Below are 26703 nucleotides of genomic sequence, written 5' to 3'. Positions count from 1 at the left end.
AAGCCTCTCAAGCATCTACCACTGCAGGACAGACATTCCCTTGGCCTTTTACAGTCCTCCTTCTCCAGGTATTCTACAAAAAGTGTCTTGAGTGCATCTATCTTCAAACCCTCTGTTAAAAACACAGGAATGTCTTGTCCAAATCTAAGACTGCAAAGTTCTTAATGGTAGACTTGGCTGAGAAAAAAGGTTAATCTTACATCCTGCCCACAAGAAAAACTGAAGTTATATCTGATGCAGCAAGTAGTGGAGAACTGACCTGCTGCTCACATGCATTCTACACAGGATAGACTGCAGAAGCAAATGGGTAATGGGTCTCCAACAACTTTTTAGTGAATTCTTTTTATATCAGAGAATATTATTTTCGTTATAACTCTTTCGGATCATTGAGCTACGTAAGTGAATATTTGTACTTTTCGGTTCTGTGGGACATGTCTGTGTGACTACTCTACATCCTATGTATGGCCCAATGATTTAAAATGAGAGACAACATTGATTTATTATACACACTCACTTAGGCAGGCGGTAATCTGAATCTGAATTGGAAGTCAGCTACTTTGGCTTTGTGAACATTATGAGTGCCTATTAGCCTGGGTTGTGTACTAACTGTTCATATTCATTCAAGAAGGTTACTATGTGTTGTGTTCATCTGAGTTGGAGGTCAGTTCAGCCCAATGTGGATTTTTTTCTTAATCAGATGCTGAATTTTGCTCGTTTAAAATTTTTGGATTGTGGAGGATCAACTGGATACTATAGGGTGTATGACATCATCATGTGTGCATGTATCAGCGTTGTATGACACCGCTAAACAGTTTAGCCTGTTTGTTTTCCATCAATGGTCTGAAGTATGATATTGGAATTTGTAGAAATTCCTTATTCAGTGTTTGAGACTGCAAACTGTGCGATTGTGATGCTTTTTTGAGTGTGGCACACCAACGTTCATTTGTATGAGCTTTTCTGTTTGGATACAGCAATGACCGACATCTTTGGGAATATTTTTTTCTGGAAACATATTTCTATTGCAGGATATGGATTATCCAGTGACATTATGGACAATGGGCATTGTGCCTATAGTTATCTAGGTATTTTAATACATTAACAAGTTAACATATTGTTGAGTGCTGGAATAATTTGGATATATATATATTTTTTGTCATATATTTTTCAGTTTTTATTTTGTTGACCTGAATCTTTTTCTTATTTAGTGTGTTTTTTTTTTTTGCCACACCAAAGGGAACAGAATATTGAGTTTATACGCTGTTGTTTGTGGTCTATAGATAGCTTTACCCTGGTATCTATAGGGGAGACTTTTTGAACATACATCTTACAGATCATTGGTTAAATTGATTTGGGGAACAATTGGTGATATATTGCCCTTAGGCCTAACATGGATCACATTAAGTTGCTAGAAGGATTAGCAGCAGATAAGGAAGATGTCAGAATTTTTGATAATTTGATTAACAGTAATCTGGACAATGGGAATCTGACAATTCCTGTACTGAGGCCATCCACCAATTATCAACGATTATGAAGAAATTGAGATCCAATGTGTGGCATCACAAGTTGTTCAAGGCATACTGTACCAATACGTTTTGCCCTAGAGGGCTAAGGTTACGGTTGCAACCTTATGTCAAATCCCCATATGACCAACTTATGTCAGAATAGAAGGCTGCTCTACAAGAAGCATTTATGATGTTTGATAATGTTCACTATTCATTCTATGAGCGTCAGACTAGTGAATTGATTTCACAACTCAGCCAACTATGTGATAAGTTTTAAAAAATATGAGGGGGGTATGCCATACAAAGGACAATTTTCACACCTTACTCAGGAACTAATTGGTCTAGAAAAAGATCTTAAAATACGTATGTTAGCATTTTTTTCAAGGGACTCCAGGAATTATAAGCGGGGCAAACCTTTGGTTATCCAAAAATTAAATTTGTTGATACTAGACAATCCCCCCCAGGTATAATCCTGATGTAAAAGAAAAAAATCTATTCTCAACAAAAATGGGTCTGGATTGGGAGCCTCAGGTATATCGGGGAATATTTTTCCTTAACTACTGATACAGGTTTGGGAACCCCCAATACATCACTGTTGCCTAAGAAAAGGAACAATGGTTTCCCTTTAGGCAATCCAGGAGGGGGGGGGCGCAAACATCATAGGCACCAATCACACGTTAGAAACACTACTTCAACTGATGACCACAGAGCTGATGAACATAATGTGCTGAACATTTTTTTATTTTACGTTGAATTCAGATGAAACTGATTTATTAAATAAAGGATTGAATTTTGTGCCAAGTTATTTGGTTGAGCAGGACATTTTTGCACAAGATGTCATCAACTTTTGCAGAATATTAAGTTGTTTTTTCAAAACCAGCCAATTAGGGATGATAGAGACCCCAGTGAGTTCCGTTTTAAAGCTTCGACCTTTACACCACCTCCCAACAGGAATGCCATGGTGTTTCAATAACTAGTTTTAAGGGATTTACATTCTAGTTATGGACCACATGTGAAAATTTCTTCCCATAATCTTTCCCTCCCACAACAACTAGCACTGGACAAACTGAGTAAAAATAAAAATATTGTGGTCAGCCCAGCAGATAAAGGGGGTGCGGTGGTAGTGTGGGACTGGCAAATGTATTAGACGGAAGCACATAAACAGTTGGTGGATCAAGGGACCTATCAGAAAATAAGTAAAGAAACAAATTGCAGCTTATGGTCAAGGAACCTTTAAAACAATATTTTTATTTGCTACCTAAGACACATAAAAATTTGCAAAAACTCCCTGGAAGACCGATTGCTTCAGGGACGGGATCTTTAACAGAGCTTCTCTCAGCTTTTTTGACACACTACCTTAAACCCTTATTGATCCATGTGAGGTACAAAATACAAGCTGCAATGGAATTTTTAAATATTATTCAAGATACACAGATGAAACAAGGGTGGCATATGTGCACATTGGGTGTCATGTCCCTTTACAGCAATATACCCCATTGGGCTGGCCTACAAGCCTTAAATTATTGGCTGGAGAAAACATCTCTATATAGTCTAGGATTTATCACACTACTAGTTTGTCTAACAGAACATTTTCTGAATAAAAATGTGTTCTATTTTGAACAGGAATGCAATTTACAAGTAAGGGGAATAGCGATGGGAGCATCATTTACTCCCAGCTATGTGGATTTATTTATGGATTTTGTGGAGGAACAACTGATTTATCATCTCATGCATAATTTGTATTTAGAATCAATGGATATCTGGTATAGATATCTTGATGACTGTTGGTTGGTGTGGCGATCAGTGGGTGGAATATCTTAATAAATTTGTAATGTACCTTAATGACAACAAATGGGGTCTACATTTTACAGTGAACTACAATACCACTAATATTGTGTTTTTGGATGTGGACATACAAGTACAACATGATGGCACCATGTTGAGTCAGGTACACAGGAAACACCCAGTGGTCAATACTTTGTTGCATTCAGAGAGCTGTCACCCTAAACATATAATTTGGAATATTCTGAAATCTCAATATATGAGGGTACAATGCATATGTTCATCAGAAGAAATGTATTCAGCACATAGTCAACTGTTGACAGATAGATTTTTGCATAGGGGTTATAAGAGACATATTTTGGAATCTACTAATTATGTTCAAAAATTGGACATGAATTATTTGTTGCAGTATCAGAGTAACAAATCGACTACTAATAGTCAGTTAAGGTTGGTTACTAAATATGGCAGCAGCATTTCTGTGTTGATTGATATAGTGAATAAATATTGGAATATTTTAACCTCGGAAGATAGTTTGAGAAATATACTGCCCCCCTAAAAGTTTTTTTTCATATAGAAAAGGGAGGACTATAGGTGGATGGCTGAATTATTTTAAGCTGCCATCCACCGTGACTACTGGTACTCAACAAACCACTTTAGGTGGGGAATGTATTTATCCCTGCAATCATTGCAGTTTTTGTAAATATGTGAATAGGCAAAAGAAATCAGTTCTAAGAATACACCTCGGGTTTTTGGCATACCTATTTATGGAGACTGTATTTATGATTGGGTGATATATTTAGTGACATGCAGTTGCCAGGTATTTTATGTAGGACAAACCTCATGACTATTTAAGTTATGCATGCAGTTTGCAAACACACTCAACAACACACTTCAGCTCAGTTTAGGTTTACTATTATTGATGGAATTAGATTTAAAGGTGTGGACAAAATGGGCTGGCATGATATTTTAAACAAAAAAGAAAAAAAAGTGGAATATTTTGTTGGTTGCTCTTTTTTCACCAGGTTTAAATGAACATCTGTGATTGGATAATGAGGGAATGATGCTGATTATAAATGTTGGAAGTTGGGCTTGTCAGTATTATACACTGAAGAAGGCTTGTTAGCTGAAACTGGTCTGTTTTTGGCTCTAATGCTATTATGCAATAAAATCTGAAGATTTTGGATGCTGACTATGTGGTGCTGGCTTTTGTTTTTTTTTTTATTTTCATTGCTTTGCATTGCACTTATCAGTTACTGTTGTGCCCCTTGGGAATATCAGTTTTTATTTTATACATATTAATCACACATTGATAGCACAGGATAGATATAATTGCCAAAGTGATGGCTTGATATATCTTGCCAATTGTTCAAATTGTGATGGTTTTTATATGGGTAAAACCATAAGGAGGTGGATTAGAGAACATAGGTTCATAGATTAGTACTAAGCTAACTGCCCTTGTGAGTGATTTTAAGCTTAGCCAATTATCCCTTGTGAGACTCAAACCCTGAATCTTGTGTTTGTAAGGCAAACACCTTAACCATTAGGCCACCCTCCCAACCCCTATATTAGCAATAAAGAAAAAGGATAAAACCCTGCTTTGGCAAGGCAAGCCCAGGAATATAGGGATTTTAGGAAGCTTCAGTTTTTAGTTGTTGAAAGAATAGATAAAAGGAGATTTGTAGGTCAATGTAACGCATTTTTAGAATATATGGAACTAAAATGGCAAGTGTTTTTAAGAGCCAATACAGCTTCAGGTATAAACAAAAGTCTTTAACAATTATAATTCTGTCTGTAATAATTAGTAATGTTGTTTTTAAGAACATTATTTATTTATTGATTGATTGATTGATTTATTGATTTATTTATTTATTTGCATTTGTTTACTGGGATGGTCCAGCTAGGCCAGAAGTGCCCATTTTCAGTGGAGTCCCAGGGAGAAAAGCTCCACTTACAAGACATTTCACATACAATATAGAATTTACATTAATAAAGACATTTAGTACACATTATTTTCAGCGTATACAACTGGTGAAAAAACAGTACATAAGTAATCATTCTCAAATCAAAGATATTATACAAACAATACAGAGTATATACATGAGAACATTCCATATGAGTATGCAGTGGGTGCAAATCAGATATAGGAATTAATTAGAGACTAGGTACTTAAACTTTTCACATGTATAGAAGGTGTAATAGCACAGTGACAGGCTATACGAGTCCTGTTGCAGGAATCAGCAAAGTTGGTGGATATTAGTTGTGAGCTGTACATGGGACTGGTTAATTGTAATGACATCAGCATTTTAATTCTTTAAATATAGTACATTTTTTCTTAATGTATTCTGAAGAAGTTCTTTATTTGTAAAGAATGAAAGTGCTTAATTAAATGGTGTTTGTTATATTTCTGGTTGTCCTCAGTTAGTGCTTGTTTCTGCTTTCAGTTAGGTACCATAACAGTTTTTGAGATTCCACAGATTACACAGTGCTACACCTGTAGTAAATATTGGCTAGATATGGATTATCTGGTACCCTTTAACATCAGCATGGATTTAGGAATATATGGAAACATGAAGAATGACATCCTAACTACTTTATTTGTTCTAATGGTTCCAGCTGCCTTGTTGGGTAATAAAATAACTTTGCGAATACTGTAATTTAAAACACAAAATGGAGGCTAATTTACTGGTTAAGGCCTGTTGAAAGATCTGGTGAATCTAATTCAGCACACTTTGAGATCATGTTCAAGAGTATTCAGGAAGGTTTTAGCAATCTGATAAATTTGTCAGTCAGAATAAAATACATTATGTAGAGCAAAGTACCCTAAAGTAAGATCTAATCAGACTATACCCTGTTCTACATAGGAAATGAGGACATGAAAGACTGGAAATCTTGTACGGCTGGTATTTACTTTTCTGTGATCTTTTTATGCTTGTTAACTGGATAGGTGGATTGGTATGGATACCCTTTTCAGCCTTGACCTAGGCCAGAGACATATTTGAAACATATGGCAATATTTTATGAATGTTTTATAAAATGCAAGGATACCATAATGAAGGCAGACTGCAGTTTCATTGCTGAGTACTTAAATTTGGACAAAGAATAGAAATCACAGGGTGTGACTGAAATTAAAATGCAGACTCTCTTTTTAGCAAATCTCAAAGAAAGATTAATTCTGAGTACTGTCATTTAAATAAATTTATAGATGTGGCTTTATACCTCTAATCTGCAGAATCTGAGACAGAGGCAAAAAATAATCAAGGGAATGTCTTCCAATCAGGGATAGTTTTTCCAAGGATTAGTCCTACTGATTTTAACAATTGACAGAAGAGTAAGAGCATTTTAACTAACATGGACTTTTTTTAAGAAAAACAAGTCAGTGAATTTAACGTCTTCCAGAACTTAGCAGACATATTAATATTTTGAGCCTGAATCAAGGGCATCCTGGACAACTAAGAGGTATGTACAAAGAAGATTGGGCATGAGTGGGCATGACATAATTTTTACCTTTTTAAGACAGAACATGTATTATGTGAAAGAGAAAACTCTCCCAAAAAATAAAATAATGTCATGACATTCAACCCTCCAATACATTTTGGAATAGAGCAAAAGAAAAATTAGAAATAACTACTTGCAGTGCTGTAGGGGCATTAATATAGCACTGAACATCAATATAAGCTAAGAAATGTATAGATTTTTCATTTTCTGGCCACAGTGATACTTTAAGAAACTTTACCCTGACACCATTAGATTAGACACAGCTATTAGTGTTAAAGATTATAATGATACAAGCAAAAAAAAAATATTCAAAATTAGGAAGAGTCAGCAGATGAAAACAATTTGTAGCGCAAGAAGTTCCATGATTACACTCAAAAAACAGTAAAATAATATCCTGGTTACACGCTACTGTGGCACAAGACCTGACAGTGACAGCACATTCAAAAATGTGTAACAAATGTTGCACACCCTAAGTGCTGCTACAGTCTGATGTCAAGGAAGGGACATTCATTTGTTCTCAGCTGTCCCTGAATACCTTTCCTCATATATCCCTGGATGTTTACAGACACCAGTCTGTAAATAACTCATTTAACTTAGGGTAGTACTTAAAACCTGTCCTTGACTTTTTCCATACTTGCTTTCTATGTGTCAATACTTACTAAGTGCTTTACTGGCTTTCAAAGACAGTAAAGCATTTCAGATTTTTATTTAACAAGTAGTACATTCAGTGGATTAGACTCCATGTACTACAAATAGTTATGATCATGTCTCACCGATCATAACTCATTATTATGTGTTCTTGACATGGATGCAAAGAGATGCCTCTTGAACTTTGCACTTGAGGTGAATTTCTTGGCATCCCTGTCTCTAAGAAATAATATTGTAGTTATGATTGGATATTATATCCTAGGACCTGGCCCACAACAAGGACTAGCTTTGACTATGACAGCATCTTATTCTTCAGTTTAGATTGCCAAATAAAAATCATTATCATTATATTATATGGACAGTGCAGTGGTGCAGTGGTAGTGTTGTCACCTCACAGCAAGAGGTTCTCCAGTTCGATTCTTGGCTGGGGTGCCTTCTGTGGAGTCTGCATGTCCTCCCTGCATTCGTGTGGGTTTCCTCCAGGTGCTCTGGTTTCCTCCCACATTACAAAGACATGCATCTGGAGCATTTCTCCTCTGGCCTCCACTGAAAATTGACTCATTCCAAGTCAGACTTTCCTGGTTAACAAATGCTAAATAAAAATAATTTACATTATAGTCTTGTAACAAGGCATTTGATATAATCCACCATTTTGCTTATTTTCTTTACAAAACACATTAAGTGGTACCTTAAAGTGTTCTTTGTATCACAAATGTATTAACCTCTGAAATATAAAAAAAACATGAACACAGTTTTTGCTAAATGATACAATATAAAGTCTGTATTTCCAAAATAAATAGTAATATAATATAAACATTCTCACACATTCAATAGAATATAATAGAATAATAAGTGTTGCATAACATGTGAAATATTTGGACCCCTTATGGAGAATGCTATAATAACCCACATCAACCTGAACAACAAATAATATACTAGAAGCATTTCATTTAAACTCTGAGTAAACAAAACTTCTGTAGTAATTTTCCCAAAACTTCTGCTTGTTAAGAAGTATAATTTGAAAAATACATTTATGAATTCATATAAATAAAACATGAACATTCTTATGAATAGCAGCATATTTACAGCACGCATTTCATTCGGATTTACACCTAATATCACTCATATGCTCCTTTAAATTAATTTAGAGAAGGTGCAGCATTTGACCTGTTACAGAACACCCAACATCTACAGATACAGCCAGGTAAACAACCCATTGTGTTTTCCAAGCTGTTAGATGCCTGATTTTAGAAACGTTTTTTCTTTCAAAATCCATGTATTCAATGACTTAGTAGTTAGAGGAGGCTTATTACAGTTGTCACAAGGATTACTTCCTTCAATCACAGAATCATTCATGCTACTAACTACACTCCTAAATGCATATATTTTATTCATATTAAAGCATTGTACTAAATTTTAACTGTTATAAATACAAAGTCTCTTCTCAAGCAATAGAGGACCTAGAAATCTGTCCCCTTAGAGAGCAGGCCAATATTTGATAACCTGCTTAATTCACTAGCTATTACTGCCATGTAAGATTATAAATTACAAGTTATTTGAATATGCATCAAAACTCAGTTTTCCATTGCACTGTAATATCTACTATAGGATAGGGCTTGTACCTCATGCATAGAGCACTTTATTGTCACAGAATTGTAACCCTATGTACAAATCTATGTTTCAATGCTTGAGCTGAACCAGATCAGCAAATTCATTTAATTTTCATAAACTGAGACTTTGAAATATTCTTGATCATGTGACATGGGAGACAGGTATCAACAAGGATTGAGATTTTTTTAAACGTATTTATATAAAGTAATGTGTGAATAGATCCAACTAGTAGTTTAGTTATTAAAACATCCCAAAGTCTATAGTAAATCTCTTACATTTCAATATAAATTAGAGTCCAGAGGTGAGTTATTAGCATACTTATAAAATTCTTTCAGGCCATCTACCACCTTCCAGATCAAAAATCCGTCATCCAAACAATGACAAAATATTTCCATATCCTTGAGAGAAAAGGATTGATATCTTTCTCATAAGTATACTTAACATTAGAACAGCCCATAAATAGATGAATATATAGGGGCTAATGAAGCCACCTAGCTATAGCCAGAAATTGCAAAAAAAAAAAACTCTTGATCATAATGTATTACACTTTTTTGCTAACCATATTTCATTGAAGTTTAATAAAAGTAAAAAAAAAATCTTCAAACATACAGAAGTTGATATATATTACTTCAAGCTAATATCCGATTACAGTAAGTCCAGTTTGTTGGGGATATTACTGCAATAGGACTGAACATCTATTGTATTGTATTGTATTTATTTATTTATTTATTTACATTTGTTTACCAAGAAGGTCCAACAGGGTAAGAACCAATTTTTAGCAGTGGCCCAGGGAGAAAATTTCTGCAGAATATATATTCCAACAATAGATAAATTCCACTCACAATAATATATACAATGGTAAGAGAAGAATATAAACAAAACATGAATCTGCTGAAAAAACACAAGACAAATGCATTTGAGATAAATCAGTATGGAAGAAAACGAAAAATATATAAGATAAATGCAAACTAAATATAAAATAAAATAAAGAAATGGTAGTATTGGTGCACAAGGTAAAGGCTTTCCTCTGCAGAGTCACACAAAAGAGGAAATAATGAATTGACCATATTATACAATCATAGGGTCAAGTAGTAGAGAGTTGTAGGCTAATACTGGTGAATAGGAAAATCATAAATATTGGTTTGAGGCAAATTTAATAAGGGAGTTAGCATAATGAAAATGAGGACATGTAGAAAAAAAAGAACTTGTAGTATTAGCTTACCGTGGTAGAGGATCAGGGACAAGAGTTGGAAATGGATTGTTTTACTAAAGGCTTGTATGAATGATGATTAGATAATGACTTGATAGGGATCAGGGTGGAGTTCCAAAATCTGGCCACACTATTGGAATATAAGCTGTGCTCTACATATTTCATTGGCTAGTACATTTCAAGTAGTTGCTTGTTGGTTGAGTGAAGGGATCAATTTGGAAGATAGTGGTGTTGGAGGATGCTGCTGACAAATGAGTAGGAAGAAGGCTTGAATATTATTTTCTATTCTAACAGCATTTGTGGGAATGCTAGGTGATGAGGACATTCAAGCCAGTTTAGTGATTTAAGAACAGAGCAGTGATAGGTATAGTAGGGTTGATTCACTGCAAATCTTGCAGCTTTTTTATGCCGTTGCACTAATTGGCATTTTAAAGTGGATTGCAGATGGATCAAAATGGGTGAGCCATAAAGAAAAGAAGGTAAACGATATGTGTTGGTTAAAAATCTTCCTGTTGGATTATCTAAGAAATTTATTAGCTATATAAAGCATTCCTAGTTTTGATGAATTTATTTGATATAGTTTTGTATGTGGAGATCAAGCTTCAGATTATAATCTACTGTTACACACAAGAGTTTAGTGTGAGAAACACCTTCAGTGTCAGTATTGTCTAGACAGAAAATGTATTTATTTTTTTCATGAGTTCATAGGTTCATAGGTTTATACTAGGCTATCTGCCCGAGGGCATTTACAAGCCTAGCCCATCGTTTTGTGGCTTACGCCACCCCTTTAGTACGGGGAACTAAACCCATTATTTTGCTGTGCCTCTGTCGAGCAATGACACTGAGGTAATCCCTGGGGTATATCTGCGATCTCCCATCCATTGGTCAAGATTTCTCTTGAACAAGGCCAGTGAGGTGCTCTGCCTCACATGTACTGGGATTTTGTTCCACAGCATAGGGAGTCTTTGGGTGATGAATCTATCCCTCCAGCACGTCCTATTAATAGTCGTGTCCAGGTTTAAGTCTCCCGCCCTTGTGGCTCTGATGGATCTGGATTTTTTGAGGTGAAGCATATTCATCAAATCTGGGTTTGACATGGCCTTGTATGTTAGGCAAAGGTCACCTCTGAGCAAGCGACTGAGTAGAGCTGGAGTTCTTTCAGTCGGGCAGCATAGGACAGATTTTTGAGACCCTTTATCCTTTTGGTGAGGAACTTTTGTGGCCTCTCCAGCTGCTGCAAGTGTCGGGTCAGATACATTCCGAATGGGGCATTGTACTCAATCATTGGTCTGATGAGTGATGAGTAAAGGGAGACTATGACCTCCCTTGATCTAGATGAGAAACCCTTCATGATAAGGTGGGCAATGTAGAAGGTCTTCCTAACTACTTTAGCTACATGGGTGTCGAATGACAGACTACTATCAACCTGGGTCCCCAGGTCCCTGATAACTTCTTCTGCGCTCAGTGGATTGCCACCTATTTGGTAGCTAGGGGTAACCTTGTTTTTCCCGAAGGGTATGACTATGCATATTTTGGCATTTAACTTTAGGCCGTGGCTCTGGCACCAGTTATCCGTTTCTGTGAGACCCTTCTGAAGGATATCTGTGTCAGATGTGTTTTCTACTATGGTTTGCAGTCATCTGCAAACTTGGTCATAACCCTCCTGTGTTTGCTTGTACTTGAAGTAGATGCCAAACAAGAGTGGGCCTAGGACTGAGCCCTGTGGGACACCACTTGTGACAGGCTTTGAGTCTGACATGGCGCCAGCAACTCTGACCCTGTGGGTTCTGTCACTCAGCCAGTTTGCAATCCATCTTGTGATGTATGGGTTGACATTTAAGCTGATGAGTTTTTCAATGATACCTGAGTGGGGTATTGTATCAAGGCCTTAGCCAGATCGAGGTAGGCTGTATGGACTGCCTTTCCCTCATCAATGGCTTTGGTGACTGTTTCGAAGAAGTCAACCAAATTTAAAAGGCATGATCTGCCTTTGACAAAGCCAAACTGGGTTGGATCCAAAGTCTGCAAATTCCCTATGTCTTTATTTATGAGGTCCATTATGATCCTCTCCATGGCTTTGCTCATTAGGCTTGACAAACTATTGGGCCGCTATTTTCCTGCGTCGGTGGAGGCGCCGCCTTTCTGAAGTGGTACCACAGTTGCAGTCGCCACTCCTGGATCCAGAGGTAAGACTTTGATTAAACAGCTGTCCTAGCTGTGGGTTTAATTCCTCATAGAGTTCATGGAGCACACAGCCGGGGACACCATCAGGTCCCATGGATGCTGTGTTTTTGCTTTGGAGAGAGCAGTTTTCACTTGGGCTGGAGATGTTTGGGGGCTGCAATCGTTTGGTATAGATATCCCTCCTTTGGGGAGGGGAGAAGTTTGCACTGAACCTGTCAGCCAGTATGTTGGCAATGTCTGTAGGATCAGTAATCTTCACATCATTTTGAACTAGCTCTGAGCATATCTGGGAGTTTCCTCCCAGGTTTCTAACATAGCTAAAGAAAGCCTTATGATTGTCTTTTGAGTCTTTAGCTATTTTTCTCTCGAAATTTGCTTTGGAAGATTTTATGAGAGCTCTTAGTTTTTACTTATAGTGATCAAGGGTGTCTTACCTTTTAAGGATTTTGCTCTATCTTGTAGTAGCTTCCTCCTTTTGTTGTAGAGTTTGTTTATGGCTGGGGTCCACCAGACTGGACGCTTGCCTTTGGTACAAAGAGTCTTTGTTTTGTTTGGGATTGCCTTATCCATGCAGTCCTGTAGGTGCTGGTAGAAGGCATTTGTAAGTGATTCAGCGGCTTGAGTACTGTTTTCCGCTGGCTCGGGGCCCTAAAGGAGACCACACTAGTCTTTAGAAGTGTGAAGTCGGCTTTTGAGAAGTTCTTTACTATGGTCTTTTTATTTCAGGTGGGGTGGGATGAGGACCTCCAGCGAGATTAGTTTGTGGTCTGATCTCACCAGTGAGGGGTACACCTCCGGTGTTGAACATTGTGCTCCCATGTTCGTGATGATGAGATCAAGTATGTTGTCTCCTCTTGTGGGGATGGTGACTAGTTGTTCCATGGCATTTGAATTTATGAATTCCAGGAACTTTTGGGCTAGGGTGTTTGGGCTTGAGTAGTGTTCCCAGTCTATATTAGGGTAATTGAAGTCACCTAGTATGATGGTGTTTGGTGATACATTTATCCCTCTAGTGTTTTCAGGAAGGCCATGTGAGGTTCCTGAGTTTGTGAGGGTGGCCTGTAACATGCTACAATTTGCAGAGCAGTCTTGCCTATGGTTAATTGCACCTGGATGGTCTCCGATGCATCGTGCGTTGCCACCAGTCTTGAGGTGTGGGTGTCCTTGATGAATATGGATACCCCTCCTCCTTTCTTGGTATTATCCGGATTTTGGGGCCGGAACGCATGATATGAGGTAAAACCTGATAGCTGGGGTGCTCTCGGAGCCTTGAACCAGGTTTCTGTCACAGCACAGACATCGATGTTCTCCATACTGAGAAGGGCCTCGGCATTTTGAGATTTAGACTTCTGGCATTGAGCAGCATTACCCTTAGTTTTTCCTTTTTATGTTCTAGGGTGGTAGGTTTAGAATTTGAGCCTTGCCTAAAAGGCACTATGGGGGTGGCAAGAGCCTTTGCCAATATCCGAATCCCAGGGGTGACAGGTGCAAGCCGTCCCTTGAGCAGCGTGGCTTGTCCAGCATGTCATCCCAGGCAGACAGACACTGGATCCCCTTTGAATGACACCAGTGTTTAAGCCAATTGTTAAAGTTGATCATCTTATCTCTGTATTGTGGCATCATTCTTGGTGAAGGTAGGATACTGCTCAAGGTCAGGGTCATACCTGCCTGGGCTACATAATCAGAGAGCTCCTCAATGTCTCTTTTCATGTAGTCCAAGGAGGTACGACTCAGGTCGTTTACACCAGCGTGGACAATGACTGAGTCATATTTGTACCTGCTGTTGAGAGACTTGAGTGCTTGCGTTATGTGGCGGATTCTAGCCCGACAGGCAGCTTACTGTGACCTTCTCCTTATGCAGTCTGGTGCAGTGTGTCTGACTATGGAGTCACCAATGACAAGTGTGTCTGGCATTGTGTTAGGCCTTAAGGGCTGTGACTGATTGACACTCTGACTGTGAGGTCTATGTGTTGCAGGTGTTGTGTTCTGAGGTGGTGGTTGTTTGGGTGTCTGCTTTGGTGGCCTCTGTTGTTTTGGTAAATTTTGATCAGAGCCTCGAGTATGTCTTTGTGTGTTTATGTGTATGATTTGAGGTTGTAATGGTACTATGTGAGACTGGGTCTATAGTGTGTGTGGTAACCTTCTCCTCCTGACTGGTCTTGCCAGTCCTATGTTGAGAGAGCTCAGCCTCCAGTTTGGCCGTATAGTTGCATCTCTCACATGTATTTGTGTTTTGTGGGAGGAGGAGAGGGTTGTCTGTGTACATGAGGCAATTGTAACATTGCCTCAATATTCCCAGGTTCACCAGCTGAGCAGGAGAGGACACAAGCAACTGATCCCTCGACATGCTAGAAGGAATAGACAAAAAAAGCTTTAAAAAGATTCCGGGACGGGGTGACCAAAATGGGGGTTGCCTTTTGGGGTACTATCTATGACAAGAGTGCCGTATCAGGGTAATAAGTACTGTAGGAGCAAGTGCTACGTTTAACAGATAGAGAATATTCTACTTGGAGTCAAGTAGAGATGATCTTTTTAATTATAGGATACGCTGATTAGATCAGTAGTATAGTTCGAGGAAGGTAGTTTTAAGGGAAAAATTGAAGAGTGGACTTTAGGTAGCCCGAATAGTTTAAACCTGCTTACCCGGCGCTGCCCTAGTGTGCAACAGTGGCAGCTCCGCTAACTGGCTAACGCCGTTTTATACCAGGGGCTGGAAAAGCTAGAAACTGGCCCAAAACGACCAATAAACTACTAGTTACTGGCTGAAACCTCACAAAACTGGACAAAAGGCAGCTCAATGCTTCCCCCTCTCACTGGTAAGCAAGGTAACTTCCTCTCCCCCAAATAAGGCAAGGAAACAGTACACAGGAACTACAACCAAAGCCCAGGAATCAGCAACTCTGAAACTGGACTAAACTAGTAAAGCAGGAAAAACAAGAGATATTTTTTTTTTTTTTTTTTTTTACAAAACAGGCAGGAAACAGGTACAGCAAACACTTATAAATGCTATGAATCAGCTACTACAGCTTACACAGAAGATGAGATTTATGGGGAAAAAAAGTAGCTTTATTTTTGGGGATTCAGCAGAAGTTGCTTATCAGAGAGCCTGCTTTCCAGTGAGTTAAAGGCAGCTTGGTCTGTAGCTGGGGTTGGCTGTCAAAGTAGCAGATTAGAGTGTAAACATCAACATACTGCATAAGTGATGTTTCTTGAGAAGATGTGTAAAAAATGTTCATAAAAATGATCAAAAGAGAGGACCAAGAATGGATCCTTGCAGGACACCAGGATTTAATGGACGATAAGGAGAAGTCACTGAGAGAAATTTTACTAATATCTATGTGACAAATATCTAAAAAATCATTTAACTATAGTGAGAGATGCTCAGGTTTGATATTTTTGACAAGAGCTGGTTGTGGTAGACGGTATCAAAAGCTTTGGCTATGTCTAAAAAGAGACATGAGAGAAAATTGGCCATGCTGATGGTGTCTACTAAGGACACTAGTGTAGTTGTACTATAACTTGGTAGAAAATCACGTTGTGTAGCGGTAAACAATTTTTCATGGAGAACATGATGAAGAATTTGTTTATGAATACATTTTCAGTATTTTGGAGAGACGGAATTGCACTGGGATTAAAATATTGGTGATTTGTTAGGAGAGATTACTAGTGAGTTAGAAAAGTAGATAGCCACATCACCTGCGTTTTCATCTCATCTGGCACATCGAATGATATAGCCTGGGGGAAAGAATTTTGAGTGTTTTATCTGAGGTTTCAGCCATGTTTCAATAACTATCTAGTCAGTGCTGTGAGATCCAGCAATGGAGTTCAGTAACTTTATTTTGCATACTGTGGATGTTTATGGAAATAATATTTAATCATTTGCAAAAAAATGAAGTAGGTATTGGAGATGGGGATGAAGAAGGAATGGGTGAGAAGACACTACTAAGATTACTGTAGATATCACCGCATTGTATGATGATTTTATGGTATGGATGGGACATCGAGAGTTTTAGTAAGAAGATAATTTCAGTTTGGTAAAAGGATAAGCTGAGTAAAAATATGGAAACTGACCATACCCTGTAACCTTGATAAGTTACGCATTTTCTCTCTAAACTTTCAGGACAGCTTTTTCCTCATAGGGCCTCAGAAAAGTGATTGTTTCCTATGAATCAGTTTTCATTTTTGGTATTCTTGCAAGTAATGTTTCTAATAACATTATTTAGTATTTATTTATGCTGGTTTCCAGTACTATGGCCCCCAGTTTACTTTTTGTGTTTTGTAGGGGCAGGCTAAAATATGAAAACATTCTAAAAGTTATAATTCAGCTAATACATTCTCATAATTTTGCAGTATTTTCCAGTAAACAGAAATATAGATATTTACATATTTTCACAAACTGGATAACCACCCCTTAAAGGAAGAGTCCAAAATACACAGCAAAATACTGTTTGCTCCCTGTATGACCATTTCTACTGGCTGTAGTTGCAAAATTGCATAGTAACATGATGATAAAATTCTGATTGTTAAAATTTTGGACATGTCCAGATTTAGCATACTTTGTGTACTTTCATGAATGCTATTTTCTTGTAGCTTTTACAATGAACATCAAGTTGCCTCAAAGCTTATACTGCAACAGTTCTTTTAGAGTGCTTCATAAATGTGTCAGCAGCCATTTTTCATTTTCACATCAAATTATATTTTAAATCCCAAACTAAGATTTTACTCTCACTTTTCAAAATTATATCTGCATGGCGTGTGAATATTTTTGCTACTTGCAGTAGATCCCCTACATTTCAAAGTAAGTTACACATGAGGCAAGATGTCACACTGAGATTACAAGCAGGTATAAAAGGGGAACAGCTCAATGTAGCATCTTTCCCTGAGTCACATTCATTTCGGAATCTAGACAAAGCATCACAAAAATACTCTTTAGTGATTGTAGTGGCAAGTGGTTTGAAGCTACCTAGCAGTGGAGTTGTTCATTATTTTCAGACCATCCCCCGGATTTACTATTCTTCCGTGAAGGACTAGCTTAGTCCTGCACGGAAGTGGCTGTTTAGGAGCAGGATGGCAGCGTGCCATGCATATTAATGAAGGCACCCTGCCTGAACTCCTAATCTTACACGGAGTATATAAGAGTGCAGGGGGCATGTCTGAGAACAAAGCTCTCAGAATATACACATCTCTGCAATGAAGAACAGCAGAAAGTCCTAAAAGAATGAGCGAGACCGCTCATAGGTGTACGCATACCCCCAGCAACACCCCCCCCCACATACACAAGAGAAATAGTTAACACAAAAATATAAAGATACTTTTTTTTTTATGAAACAGATTAAATTTAACCATAGGTGTGCGGGTTTGCCCATCACTTAGCTGCGATTAATGCAGCTTAAATGGCAGAAGAGGATAAAAAGCAAGATATATGCAAATGAAGCAGTACAGCAATAGTGTAGTGGGCAGAGCATTCGCCTTACAAGTAGTCCTTCCTGGTTCGAGTCCCACTGCAGCACATTCCATTTTCCATGTCAAATCACTTTATGACCAATATTTTTAGTTTCATAACCTACTAAATAACATATATTTGTGAACTGGAGTACTGCATTAAATGCAGATGTGAGGTGTCAGTGTCATAATGTTGCAAGGTCCACAGATAATCACATGTGCCCCATACAGTATATGTACACAGGAATCAGGGATACAAATGGAAGGTAAAATGTGCAATGAATGATAACTCCATACAGCTTCCAAATACCCCAACTTCCCAAGAACCATTAGACATTACTGTCAAATTAGTGCAGTGGTAAGCGGGAGTAAGCACTAGTAAGCAAGTGTAAGCACTATTAAGAAGTAGTAAGTGGGAGTAAGCATATGTAAGCACTAGTAAGTGGGTTTAAGCCCGTTTGCATGGGGGTAAGCAATGCTTACACAGGTTAAGCAATATTGAAGCTAACTCTCTGTAAGCATATTTAATGGGAGGTTAGCACTGTTTACCCTTGCGCAAACCTGCTTTCAAGTGATTAGAAGTGACTTAAGCACTCTGTATGCAACATCCGCTGTTCTGTCTAGAAACAAAATAAACAGCCTTTGCAGATGGCCACTGACTTTGCATCTCTCTCCCTCTTATGTTGGTCCCTCCAGTATACCACCAAGGCAGCAGCCTGTAGCTGGTGAGTATGGTTTATGTTGATGCTTGCCAATACACTGGGCATGTAATGGCTATGGTATATTCCATGCACACATCTAACACACCTACCCGGAATGCATGCTGTGCATGTGCACATATTGTTGCTGTTAAATGCACGGCATCACAGTGGTGACCATGATGGGGTATTGGAAGGGTATGTCAGACACCTGCAAGATAACTAACCTCCTGTCATTGTGGAATGTGTCCACAGGGGGTAACATAATGGTGGAAGACAAGGCCTACTGTAGGGACATGTGTGAAGCATCACCCGTATACAGTGCAGCAACAGTGTATATATCAGTAGTACAATGGCAACTGCTACAGAGTCACACTATGGCATAATGTATTACTGTGGTCCACATTATCAGCTGGGACAAGGCTGCAACATGTGGTGTGCATTGTATGGGACACTGCAAACTGACACACATGTGTAGGCCTTACTTGTCAAGCATCTGCAAAAAGGCTGAAGGTGGGGAGTGGTTGTCAGCATGACACACCAGTGCACTGCAGCAGGGATCCTATGGATGCTAAGAATGGCTGTATCTGCACACATTCAGGTTCAGGAACAGTGGCAGATATAATCCTACCCCCTCAGCAATAGTGACGGCAGTGTGTGAACACCAAGGGATGTGCACATGAGTAGACCTTGCAATCATGCAGATTTGAGGGACATGTGTAGGGCAGACTGAACATACACTGGCAAATGCAAATGGCCCATGCTAGTATACCACTGCCAGGAGTAGTGACTGCTCTAATACGCATAACAATAGGTGCAACAAGCTGTCATGATAAGGGTGTGCACACATATGCACACACGGAGTGTATGCATCGTGGTCAGCATCCGTACACCTAACACATTCCGTAGACACTGCATGTGAATGTACAGGACATATGTCACATATCGGGCTCATGTACTGTTAATATATGCAGTGATGTGGTCCCATCGCAGATCAAGGAAGGGTGCATCATATCAATAAGAGGGTGTGCGCACTCCCCATAGCCACGGTATGCTCTGACGGTTGTCAGTGTAATAGCATTGGATTGGTCATACATGGTTCACTGATGTTGAGATCTGTAAACCAGACATCAGGCATTCACAAATGACATCTGTCCACATATCATCCCAGGTATGTGTTGCTGAAAAACATAGGGGCTGTAAGCATTAGAGCTGACATAACGGACACAGTACTACACATTCAGCAATGGGTTGTACACCTGTGAGGTTTGGTGCACAGTACATGGCAGGGTGCAGAACAGGTGCACAGCAATATTGTGTACATGAGTGCAGTGGTATCCAGGGGAAGGGGCATCACCTACTAACACAGCACATGCAACACACATGTATACTGTTGCTAGCATGGATTGACTATAGCTGCACTGCATGCTGTTGTGTACCAGATGTTATGCATGTTGACAGATGGGTAATAGGAGGACTGTGTGTGTGTGTGTGTGTGTGTGTGTGTGTGTGTGTGTGTGTGTGTGTGTGTGTGTGTGTGTCTCAGTGGGTGGTTACATTGTCTGTAGGTTCACTCTGGTGAAGTGGAGGGCGCGTGATGCATGTAGGGTGCATGTGTGCATGTGTGTGTCCATGTATGTACATGTGTGATTGTGAGGTTGTTCATACAGCAGTACTTCCCTTTGGGATTGTGCAGTACATGGACATAGACTGACATGACACACCAGGAATACTTGTCATGTATGTAATCACAGGACAGCTGATAGTATGATAAGGTCTGTAGGATGGAACATGTATTGGGAGGGAAGATAGACACCAGGTATACCCTTAATATCACATTCAGCAGAGAGGTGACTGACAACCCACGTAAGCAGCACTACAGATGCATTGGGGAATTACTAGACAACACCAGGGAGTTGATTGAGCAGCATATCTGGCATGTACTGAGCAATACTTACACATGACACTCCAGTACATGATATTATGGAGTGAATATAGTAGCCGCTCACATACAGGGGCCATGCTCATGATGTCCAGACATGCACAGGGTGAACACTGAATGACAGCAGTGAGGCCATGTAAAACCACTCCACTCAGGTCAAAGAGGTAATGCAGTAACAGGTCTTGTGTTGTGATCACTTGTCTAGGCAGTTAGAGGAATGATACATCAATGAGTGGTATTAATGAGTGTATGTTACCAAGTGTGATGCAGGATGGAGAATGCATGGGAATAAACATGGTACTGTCTGTAAAGTCATGGATAGATAGGTATTAAGGTGGTGTGTGTGTGTGTGTGTGTGTGTGTGTGTGTGTGTGTGTGTGTGTGTGTGTGTGTGTGTGTGTGTGTGTGTGTGTACTGTTATGCAATGCTGCACAGGTCTTAAAGTGCATTTCTTGTTTTCCCCCACAGGTGGTGAGGTGGATCAGGGTCCCTTCTGCATGCAATCTTATGTTGGTGTCCATACAGACACTGAAGATGATAGTACTGTTGAGGCACAGGTGGGGTTGTCAGGGGCTGAAACAGCACCATCATTTGGCATTCCCCTTTTAGCCAACCCAACCCCACAAACAGTTTCTGTGCTTATACATACCCCATCACCAGTGTCCATAGCGGAGGGACAGCTGGCATTTGGTGGCAGTGCACAGGAGAGTGTGGTAACCATGCCTACTGTGTCTGATCACAGCAGGCATAGCCAGAGGTCTGGCAGAGTACCGCATAGGCAGATGTCCCAGGGTGCCCATGGTAGGGCCGCTGGTCATCATGCACCTGGCAGAGGCGCCATAATTGGTACCAGCGGGCGCATGTTTCAGGCTGTCATGGAAGTGCAGGCACATATGGAACGTTTCAATAGACAGGGCCTCAGGCTGCAGAGGGCTGCTCTCACATCTGCAAGCAACAACTTCCGTGAACTGTCTGGTGCCATCTGTGCTTATACCGAGCTCATGGATAGATGGTCTGGTGAGATGATGGCCCTCATCGGCCATGGTTTGTCCGTGCTTGAATGTGTGGTGTGAGTGCTGCGATGGCCGTGTGGACGTAGGTCAACAATACCAATAGCTGGCAGTCAACGTGGAAGTGCTAGGACACCAAGGGGCTCCCGTAATGGAAGTACCAGCCCCGGCACTGTGGGGGGGCACTGTCCACACCACAGCAGGCCACAAGCATGTGGCCCTGGCCAGTCCCATGAGGGACCTGGTTCCAGTGGACATCTGTCATCATCGGGCAGAGTAGCACATCAAGGCCTGTACCTGGACATGCCCATGTAACCCCTGGCAGGCACAGTCCATGTGTCCACGGCCAGAGGCAGTGAACTGCACACCCTACCAGGTATGGTCTGCAGCTGTCCATAAATATCTGTGTAGGGCAGCCACATGGCAGAACAGTGTGCATGCATACCCACACACTATACAAACACACCTAGGGCAACCCCATACCTACACACACCACATTACCATGCCCAATTTACCTCATTACACCTCTCACCCACACACATGGTGTCAAATGTATGGCAAACCAACACACCCTGTGCATATGATGATACCTGTGCAACATCCCTGTCATCCATAACATTAATGCAGGGAAAGGTTAATATGGTTCTGATGCACACTGTGACTATACTATAGTGTACCAAAGTACTGCAGTGGAACACGCTGTCAGGAGTAAAGTGTAATGCATATATGTCAGGTAGTGTAGCCATCCAGCAATGATGCATTATAGCTGTTAGTAACACTGGTTGATTGTGGTCTCCATAATGTTATCCATTTGTGTTGTAGGTGTACATGTGTCAGCACCAAGATGGTCTGCAGTCATATTGTACAACAGGGTATGGCACTGTGGTGACACCATGTCTGTGACATATCTGGGGTATAGTTGAACACATGTCACAGGTTGTCTAACAGTTACTGCCTGTGCCACATGGACAGATGACCTGCTGGGATGTATATAATCTGCAACCTAGTGTAGACCCATCCACATACACGCACACTCTTACTTGTCAACAATGGGACTAGACCCCTACCTAGGTATGTAATGCTACTGAAGTGTGTGGCTTTCATTGCACACACCACACAACGTTTATGGTGAGGTGTGTTCCAGGTTACATGTTACATGCAGAACAACCCCAGACATGCACTGTATGCTAATGGGGGATGTAATGGGTGTATATGGACAATACATAGTGTGACATACCTTCATATACACATTAACAAACACATAACAGGCAGACACACGTCCGGAAGACCTGGGCCTTTCGCTGCTAACTAACTTGACCATGTGTCCAATGTGTTACAGGTAGGCTGCACACACCACATGCATAACTGGGCTGGATTGTGGTATCAGTTACTTGTATGGTTGATGGTGACAGTGGTAACCATAAAGTGGGACATGGGACATATACCAGGTGTACCTTGGTGTAATGACAGTGTACACAGTACCCACATCCCCCAGTGAATATTGTACTCCCTGAAACCCATGATGACAACCTGACATACCCACCATCACACATTGCCCATGACTGCAACACAACCCATTGTATATCCCAACAGTGGTACTACAGGGATATGTATGTAATGCACATGCCATAGGCATATTCGGGGGTTGCATTGCCATGCCTCACCTATGGGCAGCAACAACATTATCTGTACTACTGTGTGGCAATCAGTATTATAATAGGAGTATGTGGCCTCAGAATGCTGTAGCCTACAGATATATGGATAGGCACATATACACACACTTCCCAGAACTCAATGGGTATCCCATGCCTATCGACCCATTTGTACAACACTGTTGTGCTGGTACTGCAAGGCTCGTGTATCCGGTATGGAGAGGAGCATAACAGGGTACATGTAATGTCCCATTCAGCAGCAGCCACACCAGACTATGGCAATGGGTGTTGCAGTGGTTGTGAAGGCCCTCATGGGATTCCCAACTACAGGTGTGCTATCACACAGACACTACTATACTCAGTAATGCATACGTACACATGTGTCAGTACTAGGGTGCATTGCTGCAGGTGGTCATAGCTGTGTATGAAAGTCTGATGAAGCATTGATGCAAACGCAAAAGTGCTTACTTGATTTCAAATAAAGGATTTTTTTTGGATTTTATACTGTGGGTCAGCTTCGATTGTCATGGAGTACCATACTTTCTCTCTATTTGGTTTGTTTTCTACATTGTTAGGTGGTACTTTACCCATCTGGTGGCTCTTTTTCTATACATAGCTGTGTATCTAGCTATTGTCCATGGAGAGATGGGTTATGTAGGGGATGTATGTACAGTGGTATCCTGCTAACTGCCATGTGGCAGCAGGCAATCTATCGACAGACACCAGTGTGATGACCCTCAGGGTGAGAGTGACATGCATCAGCCAATCCTCTGGATGCCTCCTGCATATGGCCACTGAGGTGATCAAGTTGACATGTATGCAACATGTATTACAACACATGGTTAGTGTCTGTGATGGAGACCTGTACCCAAGCATGTTCTGTTGACTGTGGTAGTTTAGTGGAGGTACCCATGGCATGTGCTGTGTACAGGGTGTTGTCTCCTATATGTGCCAGTTCTTACACAGCTGGGCAGATATGTCAGTGTAACTCAAGCATAGGTTGCCTGTACATATCCCAGCTGGATACCTGTCATCTGCACATCTGTACAGGGACTGACAATCATCAGCTTGGCAAGTAGCTATGCAGTAGGATGAATGTGTTGACAGATAGACGTTTGGCAACAATATGTATGCCATAACTACATGTTGAAAGCTGTCAGTAACATGTGCTGTACAGACGGTAGTAGCCAGTTACATTCCACATGTTGGATCATTATCCAGTAGGGGATGTATACTGTGACACAGCTCACACACCAGGGACACAACAGGGAGGCCTCAGAGTCCAGCTATGCCTGCAGGTGTCCCTATTGCCAGTACTACATTTAGTACTCTTCTCTTGCCTGGGAAAGAACTGTCAACAGTAGTACAGCCATGATACTCTACATGCCAGTGTGACAGCACATACCCTGGGCTACTACCTCTGTTTGTAACACATTCACATGGATAACAGTGCTGTACAGGCCTCATATACTTCTGTGTCCCAGACATGACACTCACACCCCTTGCTACTGTAATGACAGCACATAGGCGCATGTATTGTACATGGCATTACATACACTTATTACAGATGTCATTACCTTGCTATGTTATTGGACTGGGTGGTGTGAACTGGTTACCAGGGCTGAGCCATACTTAGCAGGTATCAACATTGCTCCAATATAACAGCTAAGCTGATTTGCACACTGGTAAGCGAAGCCTAGACTGTGCAAGTGCCCGTACGTTTACCTGTAGCTTACCACCACTTAGCCTCAAGCAAACCTGGGTAAACATGCTTAAAGCTGCTCAAAACTGCCTTAACCACTCTGTATCTGACAACCCTTGTCCTGCCCAGCAACAAAATGAACAATCCCTGCAGGTCTTGAACCCAGGACCCGATACACTATAGTCACAGCACTTAACCACTACACCATGACCATTGTGAAGACAGCTGTTGTTTTAATAATATATCTATTAATACACATATTGATTAGCATTGAACAATTGCCTTTACTTCCACAATTGTGTAGTACTTGTTATTAATATGACTGTTGTATTGCATATGTTGTTTTATCATAATGTACACATATCAGATACATACGCTGAGATATATCTTGGAGGGTATACACAACCGTGATGTTTTCACATGACAGGAATATGGATATATACATATACATATGTTGATATATGTCTACATGTACATACACATGTATATTCATAAATATGTCTGTATACACATCAGTATAGTGCATCATATATACGGCCATGTGTAGACCTCTTTGTATATACATATATATATATATATATATATATATATATATATATATATATATATATATATATATATATATATATATATATATATATAGCTATATATGTATGCACACCCTACATGTACAGATATACCTATTTATGTAGATATATATGTAGATATCTATAACTATATGTGCATACATATCTATCCTGATATACCTATTACTGTCAATATATATGTAGACATCCATAAGTATATGTGCGTATGTATCTCTATCTGTATATGGGTAGACATATATAGCTGTGTATATGTATATATTTGAGTGTTTATATGTATATATATATATATATATATATATATATATATATATATATATATATATATATATATATATATATATATAGACATATACATATCAATCTATGTATGTTGATATGTATATGTGTATATATCTATATAGATATATGGATAATTATATATACATATATGTTCACCATATGTCCAGAACATGGAGTGGAGTCCTACCCCAACCCCAATAGTCCCAACCTCTTAGTGCAAGGGGATGTCAGGTATGTATTGCAGGTATATATGTAGGCTACTGCTACTGTAATAGGGGTTGACTTAACAGACATGTTGTGTGTGGGAGGCCACATCTGCTTTTACCATGTGCGCCATTGGCTACTGACAGACATCCTAAGGACATCATAGTACAGTACCACTGCTAGCACAGTAATGCTCCTGTGGACTACAGCAGAGATATGGCCAATAAATGTGGACAGTCTGACACACTCTCATCAGTCCAGAGGTATACACAGAACCCCTTAGTGCAAGACATGTGGACCAAGACTGACAATGTGGATGTTAACAGCCATGTGGATGGGTATATCACATAAATACTGGAATACATTTGTCCTCATAGGTTATGCATTCACACACTCCTGCCTGTCCTGACACATATTAACCACTGGTGCAGACGTCACATGGCTACATACTACCCACTAGTTAGTGACATACATCTGTACAGCATCCCACTGCTATATCAGAAATACATGACAGTTATGGTGTCCCAGCAGCAGTACATCTGGAAAATATCTGGACATAACATCACACTGGGTAAGTACACTAAGCTGCTAGGCATGTAATAAAGCACTGTGAAGGCTACAGGCGGACTGCCACAACAATGGCCTACATTTCTTATGGGGGAATACACATGTACTTGCAAATATAGCAGGCTCTACATGCATGTCACAGCACACAGTAACAGACACCTGTGTGAAAGTGCATAACCACAACCAAT

At 40.0% G+C, this 26703-nt stretch overlaps 1 protein-coding gene across 2 annotated transcripts in view; it reads right to left on the bottom strand.

Moving 5' to 3' along the window:
- LOC122799842 (acidic mammalian chitinase-like) overlaps window positions 1-26703 on the bottom strand; it is a 388615-nt gene that overhangs the window by 83522 nt on the left and 278390 nt on the right. The window lies entirely within an intron of this gene.

This window comes from Protopterus annectens, chromosome 4.part0 (assembly GCF_019279795.1).
Source record: "Protopterus annectens isolate FY-2018-M chromosome 4.part0, PAN1.0, whole genome shotgun sequence".
NCBI classification, from domain to species: Eukaryota; Metazoa; Chordata; order Ceratodontiformes; family Protopteridae; genus Protopterus; species Protopterus annectens.
The sequence above is the reverse complement of the archived record's forward strand: the minus strand, read 5'-3'. Positions and strand labels throughout refer to the sequence as shown.